Source organism: Onychomys torridus, chromosome 2 (genome assembly GCF_903995425.1).
Source record: "Onychomys torridus chromosome 2, mOncTor1.1, whole genome shotgun sequence".
NCBI lineage: Eukaryota > Metazoa > Chordata > Mammalia > Rodentia > Cricetidae > Onychomys > Onychomys torridus.
The window spans coordinates 7,866,680-7,891,833 of record NC_050444.1 but is presented as its reverse complement, the minus strand read 5'-3'; the positions used below and the strand labels follow the sequence as shown (position 1 = coordinate 7,891,833).

The 25,154-nt window shown below is 42.7% G+C and overlaps 1 protein-coding gene across 5 annotated transcripts in view; it reads right to left on the bottom strand.

Moving 5' to 3' along the window:
• The window catches only part of Fam110b (family with sequence similarity 110 member B), a 140,335-nt gene extending 117,189 nt beyond the window's left edge, over nucleotides 1-23,146 (bottom strand). For all 5 annotated transcript variants that reach the window (XM_036179533.1, XM_036179534.1, XM_036179530.1 and 2 more), the window contains exon 1: nucleotides 22,844-23,146. The gene's annotated coding sequence lies outside the window, so the exon portion shown is untranslated. The remainder of the gene's footprint in view (nucleotides 1-22,843) is intronic.
• Nucleotides 23,147-25,154: the final 2,008 nt, after the last annotated feature.

Sequence of the window (25,154 nt, the reverse complement as noted above, 5' to 3'; positions counted from 1 at the left end):
CTGTGCTGAAAATAAAACAAAAGAGACAGAAGATGGTAAAACCAACTGTGGAAACTTGAAACTTTTCTTGAAATACTTGAACAAATATTTCTCAAGGGGCTTCTATGTATTGGTCCCTATCTAGATAGAAACAGACATTAAGATTAGGCAAGAAAAGCCATCACTCACACAAAGTCCACCAGACCAAAAATGCAATGTCTTCTATGGTAGAAGTTATATGCAAAAGACCTACTATCTCTTGAGATAATCACTGCCCTGTAATTACAGCATAAATACCAGAGTAACTACAGGCTATACTGTTAGAAATAAAACGTTCAGTATAAAGTGAGTTCTACTGTGCTATGTGAACTGGTCAGCCCAAACAGGGTACTGGTGTGCCTAGGGTGGACTCACAACCTTCTTTCTAAAATGCATCTTAAGATCTCTTGATCTTTTATGGTAATAACAAAAACCCTCCACTATTAAAGTCTAAAAATAGTGCATGAAACCAAAGTGACCCAGTCCCTACCAAACTAGTAAGAGTGACAGGTATTACCAGATCCTGGCAAAGGGAGACAGGGGAAGACAGAAAGGTATGGTATTTTAAATGAGAATAGCCCCCATAGGGTCATCTATTTGAATACTTGGTGTAATTGTTTGGGGGAAGGATTAGGAAGTGTGGCCTTGTTGGAGGAGGTGCATCACTGGAGGTGGGCTTTGAGGCTTCAGAGGCACATGCCAGGCCAAGTCTCTTCACTCTTTATGTCCAACTTGAAGATAAGATGTAATCTCTGCTCCAGTACCATGCCTGCCTGCCACCATGCTCCCTGACATGATGGTCTCTGAAACTATAAGTAGCCCCCCAAATTAAATCCTTTCCTTTATAAGTTGCCTTGACTGTGTCTCTTCATAGGAATAGAAATGTAACTAAGACAAAAGGAGGCCTAGAAATATTTAAATCAACTGCCAAAGTTCATTAGCATGAAAATGGAGCCATGTTCTGAGCATGGAGGGACAGAAAGCATTCTCAATGGCAGAAGTTATAGACAAGTACTGTGACTCATGGCAGGCACATTCTAGTAACTGAACAGCCTAACGTTTGAACAGGCTGCCTTGTAGAGCAAGGAGATCTGGAGGCAGCAATGAACTCTGTCCTAATATTTAACAGATATTCCTCCTGGAGCAGTATCACTACCTCACAATCTGTTTCCCAAAACTCAGGCTTTCAACCCAATCAACAAAACGGATCATTCCTATATCCTGCTGTGCTCACACCCTCCATGTTCTGTCACATCCTGTCCCAGACTCATCTGCTGCAGACACCAGACCCCTCTCCATCAGCTCTTTTGCAGCTACTCAAACATAGGATAGTGGCAGACAAGGCTTTTTAGGGATGAGCCTGATCAGCCACTGTCCCTCATGTGGCTAGGTCCCAAATACTCAAGAACCATGAGTATAAGTCGCCAGCTGGTCTACTTTTTCCTTTATCATGTGTGCATCCTGTCAGCTATCCGAATACCTCTCCTACATCCTGTCATGTCTGGACATTTAACCCATTTAACCTTATCTCAGATCACCCTGCTTCTGAGTGCATTTCCCTGGCCTCTCTAAGTTTCTTGCCATTCTCTGGTACCTTGCCAGGTTCCACGAAGACACTGAGTCCAGGTAAAATCAGTTACTGTTGTAACTCAGAACTAGGCCATAAATCCATCCTGGTTATCTCCACCCCTAGGATTGAACCCAGGAAGTGAAACCTCACATGCTTGTGGATGAGTCAGGGCTCCCAAGACAACAGTTAGCTGCATAGGTGGCATGTCTCATCTTATCCATTCAGTGTGAACCAGTTTGGGTTATGTGACAGCTTGAGTAAGTCCAAGCAAGTATCATTTTGAAGCTATTAAAAGTGGAAGGTTGGCAACTCTCAAAAAAAAGAAAAAAAAAAAAAAAGGCCTCTTTTAATTGGGACACAGGGAAATAGCCAAAATGATGACCCAAAAAACATTTCTAAACATTCTGGACATGTGAATTTAAATCTTGCCTCTATAGCATAGTGTGACTTAAGCAACTCATTTCCCCTCTAAAGACCCATCTCCATATCTGTAACATGAGAACAATAAAATCCTTACCTAAAGGGTCCTATGAGGATTAAATGTCTGTGAGTTAGCAAATGATCCACAGGGCTCTGTCTACTCAGTGCTGGCTGGCTGCGCAGCAGCGTCCCTGACACAGGCAGAACCAGGTCACATCCTGGCTACTATTGTGACTGATGGGCTGAGAGTCTCCCTGGGCAGTTGGCTTCTGCATCAGCAAATGGAAACTGTTCTTATTCTAGATGAAAGTACTGTGACAAAATATGTAAAAATGTTAGGCATAAAGGAGGCATGTAACAAAATGTTTTTTTGTTGTTGTTTGTTGTTTTGTTTTTTTCTAATTCTATTCCTTTCCTAGACCATTGATTGCTGGGCAACCTGGAAATTTTTCATTCAAAAAAGACTACACAATTAATGATAGTTTGAAAGTCAAACTAAAATGATGTGGTGGTGGTGGTACATGCCTTTAATCCCAGCATTTGGGACGCAGAAGCAGGCAGAGTTCAAGGCCAACCATGTCTACAGAGCAAGTTCCAGGACACCCAGGGTTACACAGAGAAACCCTGTCTTGAAGAAAAAAAAAAAAAAAAAAGACTGTGAGCACCTCACACCAATGTTTTTCTCATGGGACAGGTGCCTTGAAGAAGCCATTTGTTTCCTGGAGATTAATTTATATGGACTAAGCTAAAAGTTCCATAAATATAGAATTTTACAGAAAAGAAATAGCACATTAAAAGTTTCATTAAATAAACTCAAATTAAATTCATCTAGCCAATCATTTATATTCGTGAGTTTTCTATAAACAGCACTTAGCAACCGCAGTCAAAGAAATGTTATATTCATGGTAACAATATCTAAAGAACAACTTAATGGAAAAATCTATGTAACTTGCTTCAATGCCAGTATCACACATCTTTTGAGGATAAACATGTACCCACCTGCAAATTAAGAATAGAAGCATCCAGTTGTAAAGAACACCCCTTTACCAAAAGAGCACTATATATCTCAAATGTTCACTTCTCACACTCCTATAATGGTATGTCATCACACTAACACAAGATCTTAAAACTAGCACATTATTATGTGTGTATTATTCAATCACTAATCATGTCATTCTCCAGGGTTCCAATGACTATGAATCAGAACCTCGAAGAAACTCAGAAAAGATTACAGAAATTATGAACCAAATCTAGACTTTAAGAGTTCTCAACCAAATGGCCAGAAGTGTTAGGAGGTCTATTATTTATTCTAGATACACAAATATAAACAAGGGCCTCGGGAACACTCTTAGGACAGGAGAGACAGGCTGGGAAGGACAGTGAAGCCTCCTTACTTTAAATGTTTCATTTGTGAAACTGATATTTCCTAAATCCAAAATACTTCAAGAAGTATTTTTGTTGTGGTCATGCTAGTCCTTCCACTTATTTGTCCAGTAAAAAATGTGCTTCGTAGTTGTTAAATTCTCATGTGCAAAATCCCTTTTTAACTTATAGAAAATAATTCTTTGAAGAAAAACACAGGGGTGATGAACCTCCAACCACCTAAAGCAGAAAGAATTGATCTTACCTTGATGGTGACTTTTAAAGTATTATTTTTAAATGACTAGCTATTAAATTTGTCACTGTGTTGCTTGAAAAAATAAAAATTATAGAATATTATTTAAGTCACACTTGGATATAATGCCAAGAAACTGTGTCAACACATTTCTGCTTCCTATTATTATACTCTGGCAATTTTCCATCCTTTGCAAGCATCTCCAAACAACTACAAGGTAACTTCAATAAAATGCAAGTCCTTCTTTTTTCCCTTAAACAGTCCAGGCTAAGATATTCTAGTCAAATCAGTGAGCTTCAGGTAAAAGATCCTGTCTCAAAAGATAATACAGACACACAGCAAGCACAGATAGGCCTGTGGACAAGCACTTAAATACACACACACACACACACACACACACACACACACACACACACACATGATTTTGAACTTGAACTACAGCTCAGTAGCAGACTGCTGGTCTATTGTATACAAACAAGGCCCTTTGTTCTATCCCAATACTACAAAAAAAAAAAAAAAAAGAAAGAAAGAAAGAAAGAAAGAAAGAAAAAAAGAAAGAAAGAAAGAAAGAAAGAAAGAAAGAAAGAAAGAAAGAAAGAAAGAAAGAAAGAAAGAAAGAAAGAAGAGAACCTCTACAATATATTTAACATGGAGTTCAGGACACAATGTGTTAACTTGCTGAAAGACAACAGGCTCCAATGAGCATCACTTCCAAGGACGAGGCTTTCCCACATACCTCTGTTCCTTGAGAGATAATCACTAACAACTCTCCAACTTGGCTCTCTCCTCTATGCTAGATATATAATTGGAGCCTCTTCAAGTGCTTTTCTGAGCAGGTGGCACTAATTCCAAGCCAAAAAAAAAAAACCGTACTTTTGGTTTTCCCGAATATCCTAAGATCCATTCATCTCCTTCAGAAGCAAGGGTAAAAAGACGCCAATATCAATACCAGTATGTTCTGCTATCCTACAAAATTAAGTATAGCGTTAGCAAAATATAAGGTAATCTATTGGACACAACTTTTCTTTTAAGGCTTCGGCAGGTTTTATTGAAACATGTTTTTATATTATATATTTTTAAATTGAATAAAATATGCATAACATTAAATTTATCATCTTAACCATCTTAATCATATCACTGGGTGATCAAATCCACTCACTGTGCTATGCACCATTACCAGCATCCATTTCCAGAACTGTTCTCCTCTTAAGAACCTATGCTCTGCTCATTAAGCAATTCTGTATTCTTTCCTTCCAGTCTGGTCCATGTCTGTTTTCCTTCTTGACTGACCACACTTAATGCTTGGCTCAAATAGGGTCGTGTGACACTGTCATCTCACAGTCAGCTTCTTTTAAGTGGCATAATGTCCCCGTGGTTCAGCCATGTTGCAGTGTGTTTCACAGGACATTTCTCACTTCTTATCCTGGAACATTCAGCCTTCATAACCAAAGCAGAAGGCTAGATGCTTCTCAACAGTAAATGCTTATTGTGAATGGACAGGAGAAGTACCAAGTATTTTGTGAACCAAAGCAAGGGCCTCCCTGCATGGCCAGGATCTAGGGACAGCACTCCAGCCTCATAATGCTATTCACTGGCACATGTTCACTGGCACATGCCAGCACCTTGCAACGAGGATCTGCAAGAGGAGTGTTGTTAGCTCAGCCACAGGGCATGTCTATAAAATAAGATAGGAGGTTTGACTCTGGTTCAACTTTGTTTGTTTGGTTGGTTAGTTTTGTTTTTTGTTTTTTGAGACAGGCGCCTTTCCTGGATCTCGCTTGGTAGACCAGGCTGGCCTCGAACTCACAGAGATCCACCTGGCTCTGCCTCCAGAGTGCTGGGATTAAAGGTGTGCACCACCACTGCCCGGCGACTCTGGTTCAATTTTTGATAATTAATATTTGCTTCATTCTGTGCACAGGACTCCAAAGAAATCAATGTCAGGAAAAATGACTAAGCAGGAAAATTGAGACTATCCAAACTAATGCCTCCACAATATATACTTCAAACCCATGTCCCCATCATATTAATGGCAACTTAGCTACCTTAATAGTAAAACAAGTTAAGAATCTCATACCCAAAGGACTGAATCCATAAGGAGTCTTCTTGGGGACAGAATCCACGTTCAAACACAAAGTTCACTCTGTGTCTTACGTTCACTAAAAAAGTGTTTCATAAAGTTAACCTTTAAATTCTGTCATGTCCACCATGCGGCACTCTCAAATCAACATAGGTCTTAGGGAAAATACTACTGGTTAGCCAATAAATAACTGGTTGGAAAAGGTTAGGGCTTACAGCCTAGTGGTCAAAAATACTTATTTGCCATTAAACAATCCCAAAATAGAATTTCACTTCTTTTCAGAGTTTTCCTCCATATCAAATAACAACATATTTACTATCACTGACAGAATATTTAGAATAGTAACAATTACATTTTATTTCCTAGTAGTTACAATGTTATAAGTGAGTTTTACAGGAGGATCTTCAACTTTCTAATTCTCTGCATACCACATGAAAACCACTTTTTCTATTCCTTGCTTCTTCCCTAACTGACGCTACAAAATTGAACTGCTCATGATCCCAGGTGCCACGCTATTTAAGACCTTAGTCCTTGGATTTGATCTGTCCTATCTGCTCACCTAGCTGTCAATCAACTTGCTTTAACAAGCAAATGATGAGGGCTCTCATATGATCTTCAGGACGGCTCTCCTAAACACAGCATCTTCCTTGCCCTGAGCTGTGTCTCCTCTCGAGAGACCATAGAGGATCTCTGGAGCACTTCCTGGCACAAGGCATCCCCTTAGGACAGGCTTGATGAATAGCCAGAGTTAGGCAGTTTAGCCATTCTGGGACATAATGCAAGACACACGCACAGGCTCATCCCTGGTCAAAAATTTGACCTATAATCCAAACAGATCAAACAGTGCCAGGAATGAGGGAAGGGCCTAAACTTGTTCCTCACCACCACTGACACCAGCTCTCTAGCCACCTTTCTCTGGGCCACTCCACCTGTATAGCATGCCAGCAACCTCAGGAACACCTTAATTGAAGCCTGATAGGAAACAGTCTGAATCCCAGAGCAGAGTTCCAGAGTCCCCACTGACATGCAAAGGGGAATAGAGGTCATTTCTACTGCTAAGCTTTAAGGACACCGTTATGCAATAAGACATAAAAAGCTTTTACTTCAACTTCTACCTTTCTTTCTTCCCAGTAAAATCTTTTATCTGAAAGTATCTATTTCCCAGATTACAAAAATAACTAAACCTCATCAAAATGGCATTGGGACAATTCTACCTCCTTCCAGCCACACTTACCAAAGAGAAGTCAGCCTTCTCAAATGCTAGCTCTGCTGAAAAGATACCCTACTTGGTTTTGTTGAGCATGACAGTCAGATTAAATGGGTCAACTACATAATTAAACCATAAAAATAAAATAGGTTTAATAATCTAACAATAAATAGTTCAATATTGCCAGGGTTACATTGGTTTCCAAATAAAACCAATTTTCATAGTAGAATACACATTCCATTAGATTTCTACTTGAAATCCTCAGAATTTTGCAAAAGTTTTGATTTGGTTCACAGGAGACTTTGGAATTAAGACAGAGTTCAGAAATGGTTACATATTTCCACATATTTAATTAATTTAATAACAACTTTTGCTGGAATAAGAAAAATATTTCAACATGTAAATTTAACATCTATGTTAAAGTAAAAGCTTCTAAGCCTTTTGAAAATAAAAATATCAACTTGTAAACTAAAAAAATATTAAAATCTTAAGAAAAAGAAAGACTAGAGTTTCAGTGTAATATTTTTTGTTACATTTAAGAGCACTTTATTAAAGTAGCATACACTACAAGATATATTTTCTTTTAAAATGAAAAGTGAAGATAACTGGTTTACTTCTGGGTACCTAATATGCTCAGCAAATGACACCTCCAAAAGCAAGTCATAGCTGACCCAGTGTTTCAGCTGTGAGAATCGACACAGACTAAAGGCAAGTACAAAGTATCTCAGCAAATTCATGTTACCTACTAAGAAGAATGATTCTATCAAAGATGAGGAACTGTGATACCCAGTGTGGTAGAACAGCCTGGCATCCCAGCGCTGGGAAGCCAAGGCAAGAGGATCACAACTTAAGAGCTCAGCTTGGGCTAAACAGAAGATTTCTTTCAAGCCTGGGCTACTGAGCAAGGCTCTGTCTCAAAAAAGTATACGCTTGCATACAAACACATGTAGATGCACTCATGCCTAAGGAATATAGGATGCACTGGAGACTCTTGATGAGAAGGCTGAAGTATTCAGCATGGGGCTGCAGTCCTGGCAGGGCTCTGATTATTCCACAGGTCCTCTGTAATGTTTTCATCCAGGCCACCACGTTTGGACCCTCCTTCCGGCCTGAGACCTCCAGCTGAATATACTTGCTGTCCCAGTTTTAGCACGGACACCTCACAAGTTAAGTTTGCACCACTAGTTTAGAATCACAAGCAAACTTCTGGGAAATCCCAAGAGTCAGAAGCCAGGACAGACTGACAAGTGTGTGCCTGAACAGCCATCCCTCCAGGTGAACTAACCACAGTGCAAAGCACTTGCTGGCTCAAGGCTGCTACACTGACCTGTGTACATTTGTGTGAGGGAGGATCCTCTCAAATCCCACCCACTCTACTCCAGGAAAGAGGTCACTACACAAAACCATGTGTTCTTGATGAGTTGACAGTTTGATCCAGGAGGCAGGCATCCTTGAACAGCCTTTGCACAGAGCACTGGTATCTGTCTGTCCTGCCACTTTAGCTCCAGTAGCACTAGCTTTGCTTGGGTCTCTTCCAAGTGGGAAAACAAGGTAAACTAACATTTCCCTGCAGGCACCAGGACCTTAATGCACAGTCAATCCCCCTTCACAGGAAGCCCATGGTCCAGTCACAGTCACAGAACAGGAAGGGGTGTCCTGGGACTGAAGGTAACAGCTTCACCCCTCCTGCACTTTGCCTCCAAGTGTTTATCAGTTTACAGTGGTGCTAAAGGGAGAAGTGACCTTATTTCACAACAGCAAGCCCCTGAGAGTGCTCTGAATAGACTCCTCCGCTAATTCTACCATGGAACAGGCCCAGAGCCTCCAGGACCTAATAACATCATCCCACAATGGGAAGCAGAAAAGATGTGTTAGAAACAAAGCAGCCACTATAAGGAATGGGCAAAGCCAACAGGTCCCAGGATGCTGTAGTGTCAGCCTAGGACTGTGGAGCGGAGAGATGACTACATTGGATGCTCAAGCTTTCATGCTCCCATCCAGCCCACTTTGCACAGCAGTTCAGTCTGGACTGAGGCATCTCTGACCTCAATAGTAGGCTGAAACCTACCTTCCTACTATTCTCCTTCATGGATTCTGCTTCAGTAATTTAGAGAATACACATTCCTAAGAGAGCCTTTCTGTTATAGCAAACTGCTATTGACTCAGCCTAGGAAGTGCTAGGCTGGGGCAGTTCCCAAGGAGAGATGGCACAGCACCCATCCTGCTCCATAAGCCCCTGCATAGGCCTAAAGACACAACTATGAACACACACACACACACACACACACACACACACACACACACACACACACCATTTGTGCTATTACCTATCAGGTTTTGGCACTTCCTGATAGGATATTTTTTACCTACACAGGGTGAAGACACTATAACAGCAGGAACTTAAGGAAAGAAATCTATGCTTTAAGCACAGCCCAGGCAGCCTCATACCTAGAGCAGCATACTAATTCTACACTAAACACAGCCTCCAGGAAGGTAGGTCCTGTGAAGATACCGGTGTGAGGGCCTTCACCAGAGGTTGGGTAAGTAGGCTTAAGGGAGGAGACAGTCCAAGTAGAGTCAAAGTCAGGGCTGTGAGAGCTACTCCATCATGCCAAGCTCAAGAGCATGAGCCCTCAGGGACCAGAAAAGAGAAGACACTGCCCAGCACATGACCTCTCCCAAACAACCTTAAGACTGTCTTATCTCTGCACCAATGCCTGTGTTATCAGAGTAGGGCCAGCTGAATACTCACGACTGGAAATTCTTGGGACCTAGCTTTCCCAATACCTAGAAGTACTTCAGATATTGGAAAGTGATAGTTTCCTTTTCGATTTTGTAATATTCACACAACTTGACTGACAGCATTTCGGAGGGTAGGATGCTTCAAAATCTCAAATTGTTTGGAAGGATAGATTTCCAAAATGTTCATATTTCAGTATATTTAGATTTTGGAGGGGATCAGGGGTTGATGAAAGTCCAGTGAAGTATAGAAGCACAAATGCAAATCTGTGAAGCCCTTCTTATCGTCTAGCTTAGTAACCTTATGAAAGAAAGAGGCATGACGCCAGTGTAACACAATTTGTGCTTAGGGAGCCCATTCTTGCTTTCAGTTACTACTACTTTCCCTTCTACTAGTACATGGCCATCTGCTTAGCAGAGTGCTGCCAAGAACATGGAGTCAAGGAATTGCAGAGTCTTGCATGGCAGCACTCAGGGGAAATAGCAAAGCCATAGCCGTGAAGCACATACTGTCTTGGGTTTTCCTACAAGAAGAAAAAGTCAAACAAAAACAAGGAATGGGCAGCATTATGACTTTAGCCTAAGAAATCTAGAAAAATTATCATTCCACCTAGTAATTAGTATAAAAAGTGATAGAGTTACTATTTTGCATTGTCTTTTCAAATTAAATCTTCAAACCTCGGTTCAGGACAGCTACATTTTCCATGCCTGGTGAGCAGGTGGCCAGTGGTCCCCCCATAGCAGCCAGCACAAGTGTGGCCTGCCAGTGCTTTCCCAAAAGATCAAGGCATTCACCTCCATTGCAACACATCTTCCATGCTCCAAAATCTCTCAGGATATAATTCCTCATTCCTACTGAAAACTCCTTCAGCACATGAGTGATTACAACACATCTTCCATGCTCCAAAATCTCTCAGGATGCATTTCCTCATTCCTACTGAAAACTCCTTCAGCACGTGAGTGACTGATTGCTCACCTTGACCTATACATAAGGCCCACGCACACAACAGCAGAGAGTTAAGTCCGAACCAGATGGCCAGCAGACTCAGCTGGCTCCATTAGGACTGGTATTCTCTATTGCCAGGCAAAAATGTACTTTATGCCTCTGCATTCAGGCTACTCAAGCATCATGATGATATGATTGCTTCCTTTCTTCTTTTTATTCAGAACACAGAAGGTCAAAGAAAATTAGAGAGAAGACATCATAACAGAAGGCTTTTAGAATGACCAGGGAGCATAAAACACAAAAGAAGCAAAAAGAACTTCAGGCCAAGGGAAGATCAGGTGTGGGTTGAGATGGTCAGGAAGAGGACTCCAGACAGGGCCAAGCCAGGGAAGTCCCAGAAAAGTACACAATACTTTATTCTAAGCACAAAAGCCAGGGCTTTGAGCAGCCTGGAAGTGTGACCAGCTGGTATCTCAGCTGACTCGAAAGTCAGTACAGCAGAGGCAGGAAGATGAAAAAAGAAAAGGTTCCCAAGGTAGAAACTATGATAGAGGTACCCCAAGAATGCAGAAAAGACCTGGGCAGGGCAGAAATGTCAGGGTTAGGGAATGAGGGGGCCTGTGGCTGAGGGATCTAAAGGGTTCTCAGTTTCCAGGAAGCTGCCAAGCATGATGAAAACATCTGAGGAGCCTGTACTGTCCTTAGCATGCGGAGTGGAGGCCCTGGCTCACGGTGCACGCCTGCCAGGAACCTGGCTCAGTTAAGGGAAAGACTTTACCCCTTTCTAGGGATAGTGTCCTGTTGTTGTTGTTGTGGTTGTTGCTGTTGCTGTGATAAACATTATTATCAAAAACAACTGGGGGAACAAAAGGGTCTGTTTGGCTTACAGGTTACAATTCATCCTCAAGAGAAACAAAAACAGGTCCTAAAACATGGCAAAGAATGGTGTTCCAGACTTCCTCCGCCAGGTTTCCATGACAGCCCAGGACCACCTGCCCAGGGGAGGCACTGCCTGCAGTGGGTGTGCCCTCAGTTAGTCCCACAGATATCCCCACAGGCCAATCTAGTGGAGGCAATTCCTCAAATGTGATCCCTTCTTCCAGGGTGAATCGAGGGCTGCTTCGAGTTGACAAAAGCCAGTCAGCACTGTGGTTTCACAAGTCTCTACAGAGATGCAGCTAATCCACTGAAAACTCCCTGAGCATAAGGTGCTGCTGCCATGTGCACTGCTGAGGCTTCAGAACATCTCCTGTTTGCAGAACGAAGTCTCTCATAAGCTGGCTGTTGCTTTACACATCTAAATGCCAGGAAACATGCATTCTGGCTCAATAGCCCGTGACCTTAAAGCACCTAGGCTGCTACTCCAGTCGATGGCATTTTATGAAATAGCATAAACAGAGTGTCTTATAAACAGAAATTTATTTCTCAGTCTGTAGGTAAGAAGTCCAAGTCCAAGGGTCTACAGATGTGCTTCCTGCTAAGGGTCATATATTGTAGCTTACCACTATATCCTCAAGAAAAGAAAGATACAGGAAGGCTCGCTAGCTCTTTTATGACGGCACTAATAGCATCTGTAGAGTCCTCCCTCCTGACTTAATCACACCCCAGATCTCCCCAATATCAGCACTTTAGGAATTAAAAGTAAAAATATATCAAGTGCATCAACTGTAACAGGATGCACTGTGCTAAACACAGTGCCAGTAACATATACACAATTGTAAAGGTCTGCCTCGTTTATGTAAGTATTAGGATTTTTTTAGATGGACTTAAGGAGGAACAAATCAGTTATAAACAATCAAATGCTTTTAGTTTAGTAATACTGAAAAATACTAAATGCTTCCTTAGTGGAATTTCCCACATTGGATTAAAAATGTTCCCTGCTATCAGCCCAAATCTATTTGATGTTGAAATCAGGTAGTGTATATTTAACAAGTTTTGAAACACACACAAACCCATTTTAAATCTTAAAAACAAATAACAATAAAAATTACAAATCAAGTATAATTATGAAACATTTTTAATACCTTAAACATGAATGGAAGCAATACCAGGCACTAAGCATGAAGTAGACAGACACCTGGTCCATGATCATCAACACACTATTCCCTGCTTCATAGAGTGGGGAGAAGGGTACCAATGACACTTTTCCTTTGCCAGACAATCTATACCAGACAAAAACATGTGTACCCTGATAAACTTCCATCTCAAAGAAGACACACACAAAACCAGAGCAGCTCTGTAAGATGCAGCATCAGCCGAGGGCAGCAGCACTGTAAGATGCAGCCATCCGCGAGGAGAGCAGCTCTGTATGATGCATCAGCTGAGTTCATGGCAGATTTCCTAAAGAAAGGGAAGTGCTGCAGCAAGACAGCCCAGAAGACCGACAGAGGATCAAGACTTAGGGGCTCTAGTCATCCCATGTCAACAGACTAGGGAACTGAATCTTCCCAGAATGATTTGAAAAATTCACCTAATTAGTGAGACACACTGATCATACATACCATAGGTAATCGAGAACTACAGTTACAAGCCAATTCGAATGACCTACAGGGTACCCAGATGTTTCAGCTCTGCATTACTACAGTTGTGCCAATGTTTTCAAAAGAGGTTATCACTGAATTGGGGGTCTAGGTACAGCAGTTGGCCCACCACAAAGTGGGTGCGCCTTCGATAACTACACAAAACAAAAAGGTGCAAGAAGATTGAATTCATTCATATTCTTCCCCAGCTCCCTCTCTGCCTGGCTACTTGAGCTGAGCCATCTGTTGGCCTGACCTTGGTCTGGAACCTACACCACTGATTGCCCTTGTTTCCCCAATTTGTAGACAGCAGACAATGGGACATGTCAGCCTCCCTAGTCACATGAGCCACTTCCATATATTGTATTTGCCACTGATTCTGCTTTCCTGTAGAGCCCTGACTACTGCAAGGCTTATGCATTAACGCATAATCAGATAAAATGCAAAACTGGGAGATAAAGATACCTAAGTATTTCAGACACAAAATGCATGGATATTTGTTGCTGTCAGTGCAGTTAATTAAAGTTTCTGTGATTCGGTTTCTTTATCTCTAACTCTTTACCTAAGAACCAGAATGCTTCATGTGGAGAAATGGTTCCAGAAGACCCTGAGGGAAACAGCAACTGGGGATTAACAAGGAAAACAGCGCAGTCCTGAGCTAGCAAATGCTGAAAGGAGAAAAACCTGCAGGAGAGATCAGATAAGCAAGAAAGGAAAAGTCACACGGGTTGAAACACAACACAGGTCACACTGATGGGAGGGCAGAGCCCCCTCCCTCTCGCTCTCTCTCCCCTCCTCTCCTTACTTCCCCCCTCCCTCCCCTGCCCCCAATCTGGCACTTGAGGGACTCTCCTCACCTCTAAGGAAAAGGTTTGTTTGTTTATTTGTTTATCTATCTATCTATCTATCTATCTATCTATCTATTTATTTATTTATCTATCTATCTATCTATCTATCTATCTATCTATCTATTTATTTATCTATCTATCTATTTTTTTATTTATTTAAATTCAAGCAGTTCCAGTAGACCACAAATCATTCCTGGTACTACTTAAGAATACTTTGCCTGGCGGTGGTGGCGCATGCCTTTAATCCCAGCACTCTGGGATCTCTGTGAATTCGAGGCCAGCCTGGGCTACCAAGTGAGATCCAGGAAAGGCGCAAAGCTACACAGAGAAACCCTGTCTTGAAAAACAAAAAAAAAAAAAAAAAAAAAAAAGAATACTTCAAGTACCAACAAAATAAATATGTGTATAGTGATAATATTCTCTTCCAGTATGAGCTAAAAATATAAATTTATATCCACGAACAACTATAAAGTCTTTAATAAATCAAATAACTAAGTTTCTACATAGTCAGCCTGTCCCCTCAAAACTGCAAGTCACTTTGGCCAAACACAATGGGTTTGGCTGCATCCCACAGAGCTCTGAGCCAGGTATGCAACAGTGCTGGAACCACAGACACTGCAGAGCATCACAGTCAGGCAGCTAGGAACCAGTGCTCACTTCTCCCATTCATACATGGTCACCACACGAGAACAAAGTTTGACTAGGACAAAAAAACAAAACAAACAAACAAACAAAAAACAGCATTCCAATCAACGATCATTTGAAAGAACACAGGGCAATGAGAAGTTAAAGGATTTTTAAATGCACAAAGCACAGCCATATCTATAAAGAGCCTCCCAGTTCAAGAGTGTTCCCTTTACGAAGTGAAAATGCACACACATGCTATCATCATTTGCCAGTAGTCCTCACTTACCACCGAGTGCCCACTTTCCAAAAGTTTACTATTCATTGTTTCGAAGTGCTGTGTGTGGTTAGCATCCAGGACCTCTGCATGCTAAGCAAGTGTCACCAACTCCAGCTGTTTCCAACAAGAATGGGAATGGAGGCCCTTGGTAAGCCAAGGAAAGAAAGGTGACTGATGTGGCTGCATGTGTGTGGTGACTCAATGTGTACATTTAAGCACATCCTTGATTGTGGGGTGTTTGCACAGCGTCTGAACTTAGTGTTTTATTTACCAGTCTTCACAAAAAAAGTATGCAACAAGCAATAAGTAAACCCTTCGAAAGACTAAAAGGTTAGAGACTACACAAATTCTGTTATTTCTAAAGCCAGTATGATTTCCTTCTGAAAGCTACGATAGCATTTAAAACAAAGCACCAACTGGTAACAGCAATGGGGACAGTACCCAAAGTGACAGAAAACAACTAAGCAGGAACCGCGGAAATAATTCATAGTCCAGAGTAGTGGCTGATAGGGTCTGTCACCCAATGTCAAGGTGGGGAAAATGCAATGGCCTCAATGTCTTAGGCAATGGGAGTAGTTTAATAAACACTGGATGCTTACACACAAGTGACACTTCCCTACTACATTCACTCCCATCGCTTTTTAAATTTTTGATTATTTTTATTTATGGGTATATGTGTCTGTGTAAATGCGTGTCACATGTGTGCATGCCCATGGAGGTCAGTAGAGTATGTCAGATCTCCTGGAGCTGGAATTACAGGCCACCTGACATGTGTGCTAGGAACCCAGTTCAGGTCTTCTGGAAGAGCCCTGAGGGATCTTAATCACCCCAACACTCCTTCAGCCCACTCCTATGATTTCATTATGTAACAATCAGGTATCTGGAAGCAGTACCAGGCATTCAGTGACCTGTGGTGACATTCAGCTGAAAGAACAAACAAGCCACTGCAAATCCACTGCTCCCAAGAAACCCGTGCTTCTAAGTACAACCTCCTTTTCCCTCCACCCTCTTTGTCCCCAGACTTTGAAGAACAGGGATGCACAGTCAGCTCAAAAGTCAGTCACTTCACAGCATATGCTATGATAAAGGACAAGATCACCACTTGACCCCAGGCCTTTTGGCTGGGTCACCAAGACCCCAGAGGACAAGGGCCTCCTTGCCAGCAGCAGGGCAGTGCAGCCGGCACCATGTGGCCAACCACAGTACCAGACACTGCACAGCCTGCAGCGGCCAACCACAGTACCAGACACTGCACAGCCTGCAGCTCAAGTGTGAGCATGCATTTCAACTTAAGGAAAGGCAGATTCAACACACAAACAACAAAATGTGAAGTTTTGGTTAAGGATGAGGGCTGTAAATGAAACCCATCAGTGCAGCTGGGGACTGGGATACTACTCTAGCTTCAGCAATCCTGGCAAACCTGATTCGGTGACTTTTGTCCTGTGACCCGTTTGATAAAATCCTATGACTGGGAAGGAATAAGGCACAGAATCCTAAGAGAGAAAGACTAGAGTTCTGCACTTTGTAAGCTTCTCACCTAACTCCCACAGTGGTCTTGGAAGTAGGTATGGTAGCCATTCCCATTTTAAAGACAAGGAACTGAGGTCTTGCAGACTCGGGGACCAGTTGAACCCACACTGCCAGTCTGCACCCCACACTGACTGCACTAGAAGATCCTCCCTCTTCTCAAGGAGCCTACTTTCTGTTTGCTGGCTACAAATACACTTTTGACCTGGGATCCCCAAGGCCTCAGCCCACCCCAGTGATCTCCCAGGTCTTTCCTCATTTAGGGCCAGTCACAGGCACTGCCCAGAACCCAAAAATGCACAGAGGGTCAGAAACGCCCTGAATCATGGCGAATCTGGCATTCCCAGTTTCCTAATCTCTGTGATACCAATCATCTGGACATAAACGCAATGTCTGTAGTGGTATTTGCTCTGCCCATGACCTTAGACTCATATAAGGCCCCGAAGGAGGCAGTGCTTCTTGCCGTTATAGACTTTTGGGCCATCTAGCCCAAGGTCATGGTTGCAGCAAATAGCACTATGCATCTCCCTCATCTGTATGTGAGGCACACAGAAGAGTCTCCACACCTGGAGTAGTTTTCTGCAGCAGTTTCTGAGTAGCAGGCAGGTGCTTCCTCAAGGTCTGATCTTTCTCCTATGGTCCTCCCAAACACCACTTATTTCAGTCAGAGACAAACGGTAAGATACAAGCCAAAAAGCCCTCGAAGGTTAATCTGTAGAACAGGCTGCATGTCATTGATCACAATGCATACATATTTTCCTGTTTCATGACCTGAAATCACGACCCACGTCACAACTGGTGTTGTATCACAGTTCAAGTAACATTGTAGTTCTATCCCAGTGGCATGAACGGTGATGATATGTCTCAAAATTGGAGGTGTGTTAGGTGAGGAGGAGAACTCAGAGTCCCACAGACAGCAGGCCCCTCCACCTTCTCAGCTTTCCTCTACTAACAAACACTGATCTTCCCCACCCCAATACCTTGGTAATGGCTTTTTGTTTCCACTTTTCTCCAAAGATCCTCCTCCCCACAACTGAGTTTCCAAATCTGCAAATTAAAGCCAGGTCCTCTTGGAATTAATCCACCAGCTCCCACCACACACACACACACACACACACACACACACACACACACACACACACTCACACACACACTATGATCTGCAAGGCCACCAGTTGACCTGGTTCCTTTGTCTCTTGTCACAAAGGTAGAAGTTTTGTCTGTCACAGGGCCTTTGCATAAGCCATCCCTATGACCAAACATCCTTCAAATGTTGCCTTTAAAAAAAAAACAAAACCTCTCAGCACTCACTAAAGTTCTCAATGAGACTCTCCAAAACCACATACCCCAGTTGGGAAGTCTTCCCATTCTCAACTGCACTTGTTATTCCTTCAAGGTAGGTTTTTGTATATTCATTTAACTCAGTGGTTCTCTATCTGTAAATCGTGACCTCTTTGGGGGCTACATATCAGATATCCTGCACATCAAATATGTACATAACGATTCATAAAAATAGCAAAATTACAATTATGATGTAGCAATGAAAATAATTTTATGACTGGGGTCACCACCACATGAGGAACTAAGAACCACTGATTTAATTCATTATGTTTCCCACTTTGCCCTCTAAAGCCTCATGAGGCTGATTTTGATTGACAGGATCCAGAATCACCTTGGCAATGAGCTTCAATCACACCAAGAAGGGCTTGTTGAACATAGCTTAGCTTCTGAACATGACTGTGAAGGATGCTCTTGATTTTCAGTTAGATGAGGTGGGAAGACCTACCCTAACTGTGGTCAGGACTATTCCCTGGGCTTCTCTCCTGGACTGCATAGATGGAGAACGCCAGCTGAGCAGAAGCCCCACCTCCTCTGCTTCCTGACTGTGGTTGCGATGTGACCACCTGCCTCATGCTCCTGCCTTTGTGATGTCGCAGGAACTGCAAGCCAAATAAATCTTCCTCCTTTAGATTGCCTTTGCAGACACTGAGTCATAGCTACAGGACTCACAGTTAAAGGACAAGTAATTAATAATACAAGCCAGGAACTGACAGGGACCACATCTTTCCTGGCTAGGGTTTATTAAAAAAAAAAAAAAAAAAAAAAAAAAATCTGGCACACAATAAATCCTCTGCAAACAATTTTTAATATATGAACTATAATAGGACAAATTATTAACTGTGTTCTTTTGCATAATTACTTCTTTTTTATTACTAAGTTTATGGGACCAAAGCACCACTGGCAAGAATGGTCATTTTGAAGTATTACCCATGATTTTTTTCTTTAAGAAGAAATCTTAAAAGATGAAAAACGTCTAATGTCAGTAGGAGGGGGAAAAACTCTGCTTTTTGTTACAGTACAAACACCCCGAAATCCCATGTGCTTAGGATTGTGTTTTAAAAGGCCTTATCTGGAATTGGACAATTCCAAACCACACTGATTTTGGCCTGATGCACAAACCACACTATGGAATTCTTTCAGTTCTTTCAGAAACCAGTCTGCTAAATGACAGTTTCCTCGAGCTGAGGTATTCTTTGAATTTGCATCCAAAACGTTTACAATTTTCACATCCCCACTCCAGAGCCAGTTGAAAATTGTGTTGATGTGCATACCACCACCACCTTTTTTTTTCCATTGCCAATGCTGGCAAATAAAAAGTAAGCGATTTGTTTGGCTGCTAAGCTTTAAATGAATAGGAAAGTGGGAGGAGTCAAGGCTCATAAGCACAGGTCCTTATGTAGTCTACTCATGAGATAAACTGTATCACATGAAAAAGATTAAGGTCCTACTCGGTACCTTCTCATACACAGGAAGAAACCAAGGTGTCAAAATAGGCATATGTACTGTATAAGCATATTAATTTTACATCATAAAAGCATCATTAAGAAACCTGCCCAAGTTGTCTACAAACAAGATGAAAAAGGACTGTGGCAGAGGAGAAAAGGTTGACCAGTATCTTAATTATTGTCATCATTGGTATGAACAATAAGAAAGTACATTCCCACAGCTATCATTAAGTTCTTTTATGTCCATCAGCCCATATCAGATCTTTCATTGCCCAGAATCACAGTTGCATCAAGCTTTGAGGACAGCAGGACAGCATTGTGCCTGAGTCACCTGCTTTTTTCAGGGGTTCGCAAGTACTACTTATTTATATTACTATTTGTATTCCTGAAGGGTGGTGGACTCAGAAACATCATTCATCTTTTTTAAAGAAAAAAAATTAAGTTAGGCTCTGCCTCAACTGTCAAACAAAACAAGCAGCGACTGGAAACCAGAGAAGGGATTTGCTTCAGCCTTCACAGTCTACCTCGCTAAAGAAAGTGATCATCATAAACAAGCTCCCTGAGGAAGAAAACATCATAATGCTGAATGGAGAGCTGGGCTGTCATGACTAAAAACCCCAAACAGACCTAATGTCTAAGCTGTCGTTATTAGCCTTTTATCTAATTCAAAGACACTCAACTGCCATCCTCCTCAACTAAAACAAGTCATCTTTGCCAGGCATTCTGAGATTCCTCTGGGGTTAAAGACAAAAAAAAAAAAAAAAAAAAGAAAGCTGAATTCCTCCTAGTTTTAGATTGTTTGATGATCAAGCACTACCCAGAAAATCCAAATCCGATCACTGAGTGATGAGATTTGTTGATGCCAAACTCCAGGAGAAAGGGGCAGTCAGCTCCAGCACCTGAGAGAAGCAAAAGCTTTACCTCACTGGGCTCTGGTACTTGGATACATCTCACCACTGAGTAGCTATGCGTCAGACAAGTCACTCTACTCACTCACGGAAAGCAGATAACAGCAAAACTCCTGGCTGTTGGGGGAGTAAGAGAAAGTCTAGAGATACGCTGCGTGCAGAACTGGCCTCCAGTGATAACCGATGAGGAGCCAGAAAACCCTTTCCTGAGTGCACTTATTCACTTCCTAGCCTGGGTGCTCACACAGCGTGGGTCCCAGGCAGCAAAGAATAAATTCAGAGTCTTCACCTTGAATATCAACTCTCATTGCAACAGGAAAATGATAAGAAGCAACAACAACAACAACCAAAAAGAGCAAGGGGAACAGACCCTAAGACAGGCTTCCCTAAATAAATTCAAAATGCTACCGGCTCCTTACCATTTATTTTTGTGTTGGAAGAAGGAAAAGTCGAGAGTAGCTGGAGAAGCTCTTAGCTTACATTAGTCCACCTAACTCTAACATGGAGAAATAAAAGGGAAGAGCACAACTAATAATTTTCATAAGCAATGTACATTTAACACCTAGAACATTATGGGGCTCTCAAAGAGAAAACATTCTCTAGGTAAATGCCCAAAAAGATTTAAAAACACAAGAGGAAACTTAAGAAGCCACATCAGTCCTAACACTTATGGATGCCTGTGTCTTTACATTTTCACAGCGAGGCAAGCAGTGGTGCTGATTAATCAATCTCTGATTTTCCTTAAGCATACCTGTGCTGTGGCTGGGCTCCCAAGAGTTCCCCACAGCACCACCTACTGTTGAGGGACTGTACCTACAGCAGCTCGATTGTGGAGGACCCCCAAGACTTCAAAACATTGAAAAATGAAAAAGATTGTCACTTCAAAGTCAATGGTGAAGACAGAAGGTGAACTGATACATAACTGACAATCACATAAAATATCTAAGTTTTAAGCACCATTTTTTGGTTACTGAAAATGGCAAATGGGTATCTTCATTTTTTTCTCAGTTATTGGACCTATAGATCTTGATCCCTAGAGTCACAACATGCTCTAAGGGGGTGGTTACACAGGAAGTACATTCATCTTTCATTAATGACAAGCATGGTGAGTGTCAACCAACTGCTAACAATGTGAGTTTTTCAACTAGAATTGACATTAGTATTCTAAACCTTGAGAAGGGTGATTTGAAGAGGAGGCTCACAGCAGAGGTTTTCCCTTACGTTTAAGCTCTTCATAGACAACAGGCCCCTTAGAGATAACCAGTACCTGTTATGAAACCCACTAGGTCACAACTGGATCAGGACTCATAGACCCGACAAGTAATCCTCCCTTCCCAGCCACTGAGCATACACAGAACCAGCAGCTTGTCAGGCTTCCTCCCGCAAACAGCCTGATCTCCATTCTGATTTAAAATTGTATCAGACTCAAAATAGACCACACTTTAAAAGATCTGGAATGCAAACAAACAAAGGAAACATTTTTTTCTGAACAATAAAAACATGAATTGAAAATAAAAACAAAAATAAAACTAGCTGCTATTTCTCTAGTTCTGCTTCTAGGCCTTATGTTAAAGCCTTTGCAGATTTTCGGGTTCAAGAAGTAATGTCATCGCTGTGTACAATTCACGATTTAAGGCGAATAATTCAAGAAATGTCACACATTAAATGTAATGGAGTAAGCCAATGGCATGTTACCATTAACCTACTCTTATTTTTAAATAACTATGTTTAATAAATACCTCATTTGAACTACCAGGCCTCAATACCACAAAAAATGGATACAAATACAAGTAATAATAATAATAATAATAATAATAATAATAATAATAACAACAACAACAACACAGTACAGTCACATGACTTAGAATGGTGGGTGCTAAATAACTCTTTAACACCAACAGAGGAAATGAAAATGGAAGTCATATTATTCATACAGAAAAAATGCTGATTCTGCTATCATATTCCTCTCTGCAAAAATAGACTCGGCAGTCCTCACAAGCCAGCCATGCACTGTTGTCACAGATGTGCGCCAGATTTGCACAGGACATAACTTGGCTGTGGGAGAAACCCGGAGTTTGCCTGAATCTTAGGCAGGAAAGAATGCCTGTTCTTTCTTGGAGAGGGTGACTGTCAATAAATCCGAACAGCAACTTGAAAGGGTTAAAAAACTAGGCGTCAGGTGATTGTATTCCCACTTTGGGAAGTAATAAAGCAAAGTTATCTGCTCTTCCTTCTCCATTAGCCAGGATGGAGAGACTTGTCACTGCCACTTACACCATCAGGCTCCTGCTCTAACAAAAGGAGGGCAGCGCAGACACCCACCTTTCCACAGCCTGGCATTGTCGCCAAGTTATGAGCGCCGCTAGGTGACAGGGGCACCAGTGAGCCAGGACCAATTTTATCTATTTCCAACCTGCATGCTCCTAAAGAAGGTAGAGACAACGAGCTGTGGGAGGCAGGACTGGGGGAGGGGGGGCGCAAACAAACTTTCAAAGCCCGGGGATCTGCATTCCTGCAGGAACTGGCAGCACACTGGCGTGCCCACGGGATGACCTGGGTGGGGACGCAGCAGGGAGAGCGGCCGGGGGCCGCCGCGTCCTCGCCTACCCTTTCCCCAGCCGCTAGCGCTCCTTTGGAGCCTGGGCCTTGATGCCCGGCTGGGCGCAGGGCGGACAGCCGGGCCAGGCTCCCGGAGCCCAGGCCCGGTAGGAACAGGACCCCGAGCCGCACTCCTACCCGCCAGCGCCCCAGCTTACCTTAGCCGAGCTCCGGCCCCTGAAGGCAGCCAGGCCAGGGGCCAGGCTCCAGAGATCGCGAGGAGGAGCTGGGGACCCGCCGGGCACTGCAGGCCGAGATGAAGCGGCCGCCGGGTCCTCACCGCCGGCTCCGAGCCGCCCGCGGTGGCAGAACGGGCCCAGATCGCGCGGCAACGGAAGGGCTGGGCTGGCCGCCGCCGCGTTTGCACCTCCGCACCGAGGGGCGGGCTCAGGCAGGCTCCGCGGGAGAGCGAGGGAGGGAACTTGGAGCCAGTTGCAGCCGCCCGGAGCTCGTGTCCCCGCGCAGCCGGCACGCCCCCAGAGTGCCCGCCCCCAGCCACCTTCCCGCCCCACCCCCTCCGCACCCTGCACTCCGCCCCGCTCTCCTCCGCCCCGCCCACCTGTGCCCGGGCCCTGCTCCCATCAGCCCCACGCCCACCCGGTGCCCCACTGCCCCACTGCTCCCACCCTCGAGAAGCCGCCCTGGATGTGACTCTCCCACCCCAGGACAGTGCAGACCAGGCTATGTTTAGTTCCTAGAACCTGTGTGCAGATGTGATGAGTCCACCTGATAGCCCCTTCTGGAAGATCTTGGTGCCCATCTCCTAACTCCACGTGGTTAGTACCAGGCTTTTCTCCGTGGGCAGAAGCATCCAGGAAAACTAAGCACGTTTTAATTGAGTTTCGCTAGTAGGAAATGTAAAATCCATGCTTATCAAAGTGACCGTAAATGCGGAGATTGGAGGTCAAAATATATTCCTCGCAAAAATATTAAGCAAAATTTCTCTATTTTTAACCCTTAGTATTTTGAAATGCAATAGGACATTTGTATGGTTTTCTCTGACAGGCCATTTATACATATTTAAATTATGCAACTCTTAATTCCTTCTAGTTCAGGAATTATAAAATAAAAGTCAGATTTCTATAATAAATTTCTGGCTATTTGCAAAAGTATTGTGTTAATAAGTGATGTAATGTTGGGTTTTGAGTGAAACTTTGGCATGCAAATGACTTGCTTGTTAGCAAATTACATTGTAGCCTCCCTCCATTCCTACTTCAAACCCAGTGACAATGGAATGAACCTGTTTTTCATCATTACCATAGCAAATGAAGGCAGTTTTCATCCAAAGTAGACCCTCCCTGCCCCAACCCTGCCCCGCCACACACACACTCTTTTGCTTATTTGCTCCTAGCCTCTTCCCGTTGTGTATGTGAGACACAAACCTATCCAGGTTCTGGTGCCCAGGAGAACCAAGTAAAGTATATCTTGTCCTCTGGATATAGAGATGGAGGCAGGAGTTCTTTCTCCTAAATGAGTCATGTAAGCCTGCAGCAGCTGAGCATACCCCAGCAAAGAACACCACTAAGCCAGAAGAAAACCAGGGTAAGCTATAGAGCCAGGGAAACCCACCTATCAACCAACTTTGCTGTCTGAAGCCTCCAGGGCATCTGATGATGAGCACAGTGAATTGCCTTTCTTGCTTATGAAGTTTTCTCATAGGCTCCCTTTCAAAATGTTGACTTATAAAATCATAGATTACCCTGTGCTTTGGAAATCAGAAACATAACTAGTGAGCTCTAGCTTTTGTGTTGCCAAAATCAAATTATTTCTTGATAATGCAGTATAGGCCAAGAAGTCACTTAACCGAAGTCCTGGGTTTTAGTAAGATTAAGAGTTTTCATTGAGGGTAACCTTACTTTTCAAGGTAGAATTAATGCACCCATGCTGTTCTTATCATAATCCAAACCCAAAAAGAGATGTGGTTAGAGAACAAGAGGCAAACAATAAGGTCTAAATCAGAACCTCCCAGTAAATTTTCTTTTATCAGTTAGTACAATAGAATGTACGTTTACAACCTCCCACTGTCTGCTGGTCCAGTATTTGTCTTTTCAAGACAAAATCTGAAGGGCTACTAAAGTCTTCTGGGGATTTGCCACACTAATTTTTAAACTAGGAATGTTCCCGTACTTGACTGTGGTTCCAGAGAAGTGGGCCATTGGCCTATGTGTGGAATTCATTTGTTTCACAGAGGTTTTTGTCTCTGAAAGTACTCAAACAGGCATCCACAGATGCAGTTTCTCAGTATTAGCCGCAGCCTGATTGTTGGATTTATTTCGTGTGGGAGAATAATATGACATCTAAAGGACAGTGATCAGGGCCTCATTGTTTCTCTGCACGGGTAAGAACCTAGTCTTTCAATCACTGGTGAAATTTCAAAGATAAACGCCTGTGAGCTGAACAGCAATGTACTGTAAACAGATATGCCTCCCACAGGAGAGACAAGGAAGAAATCATGACTCAGCAGCTTAT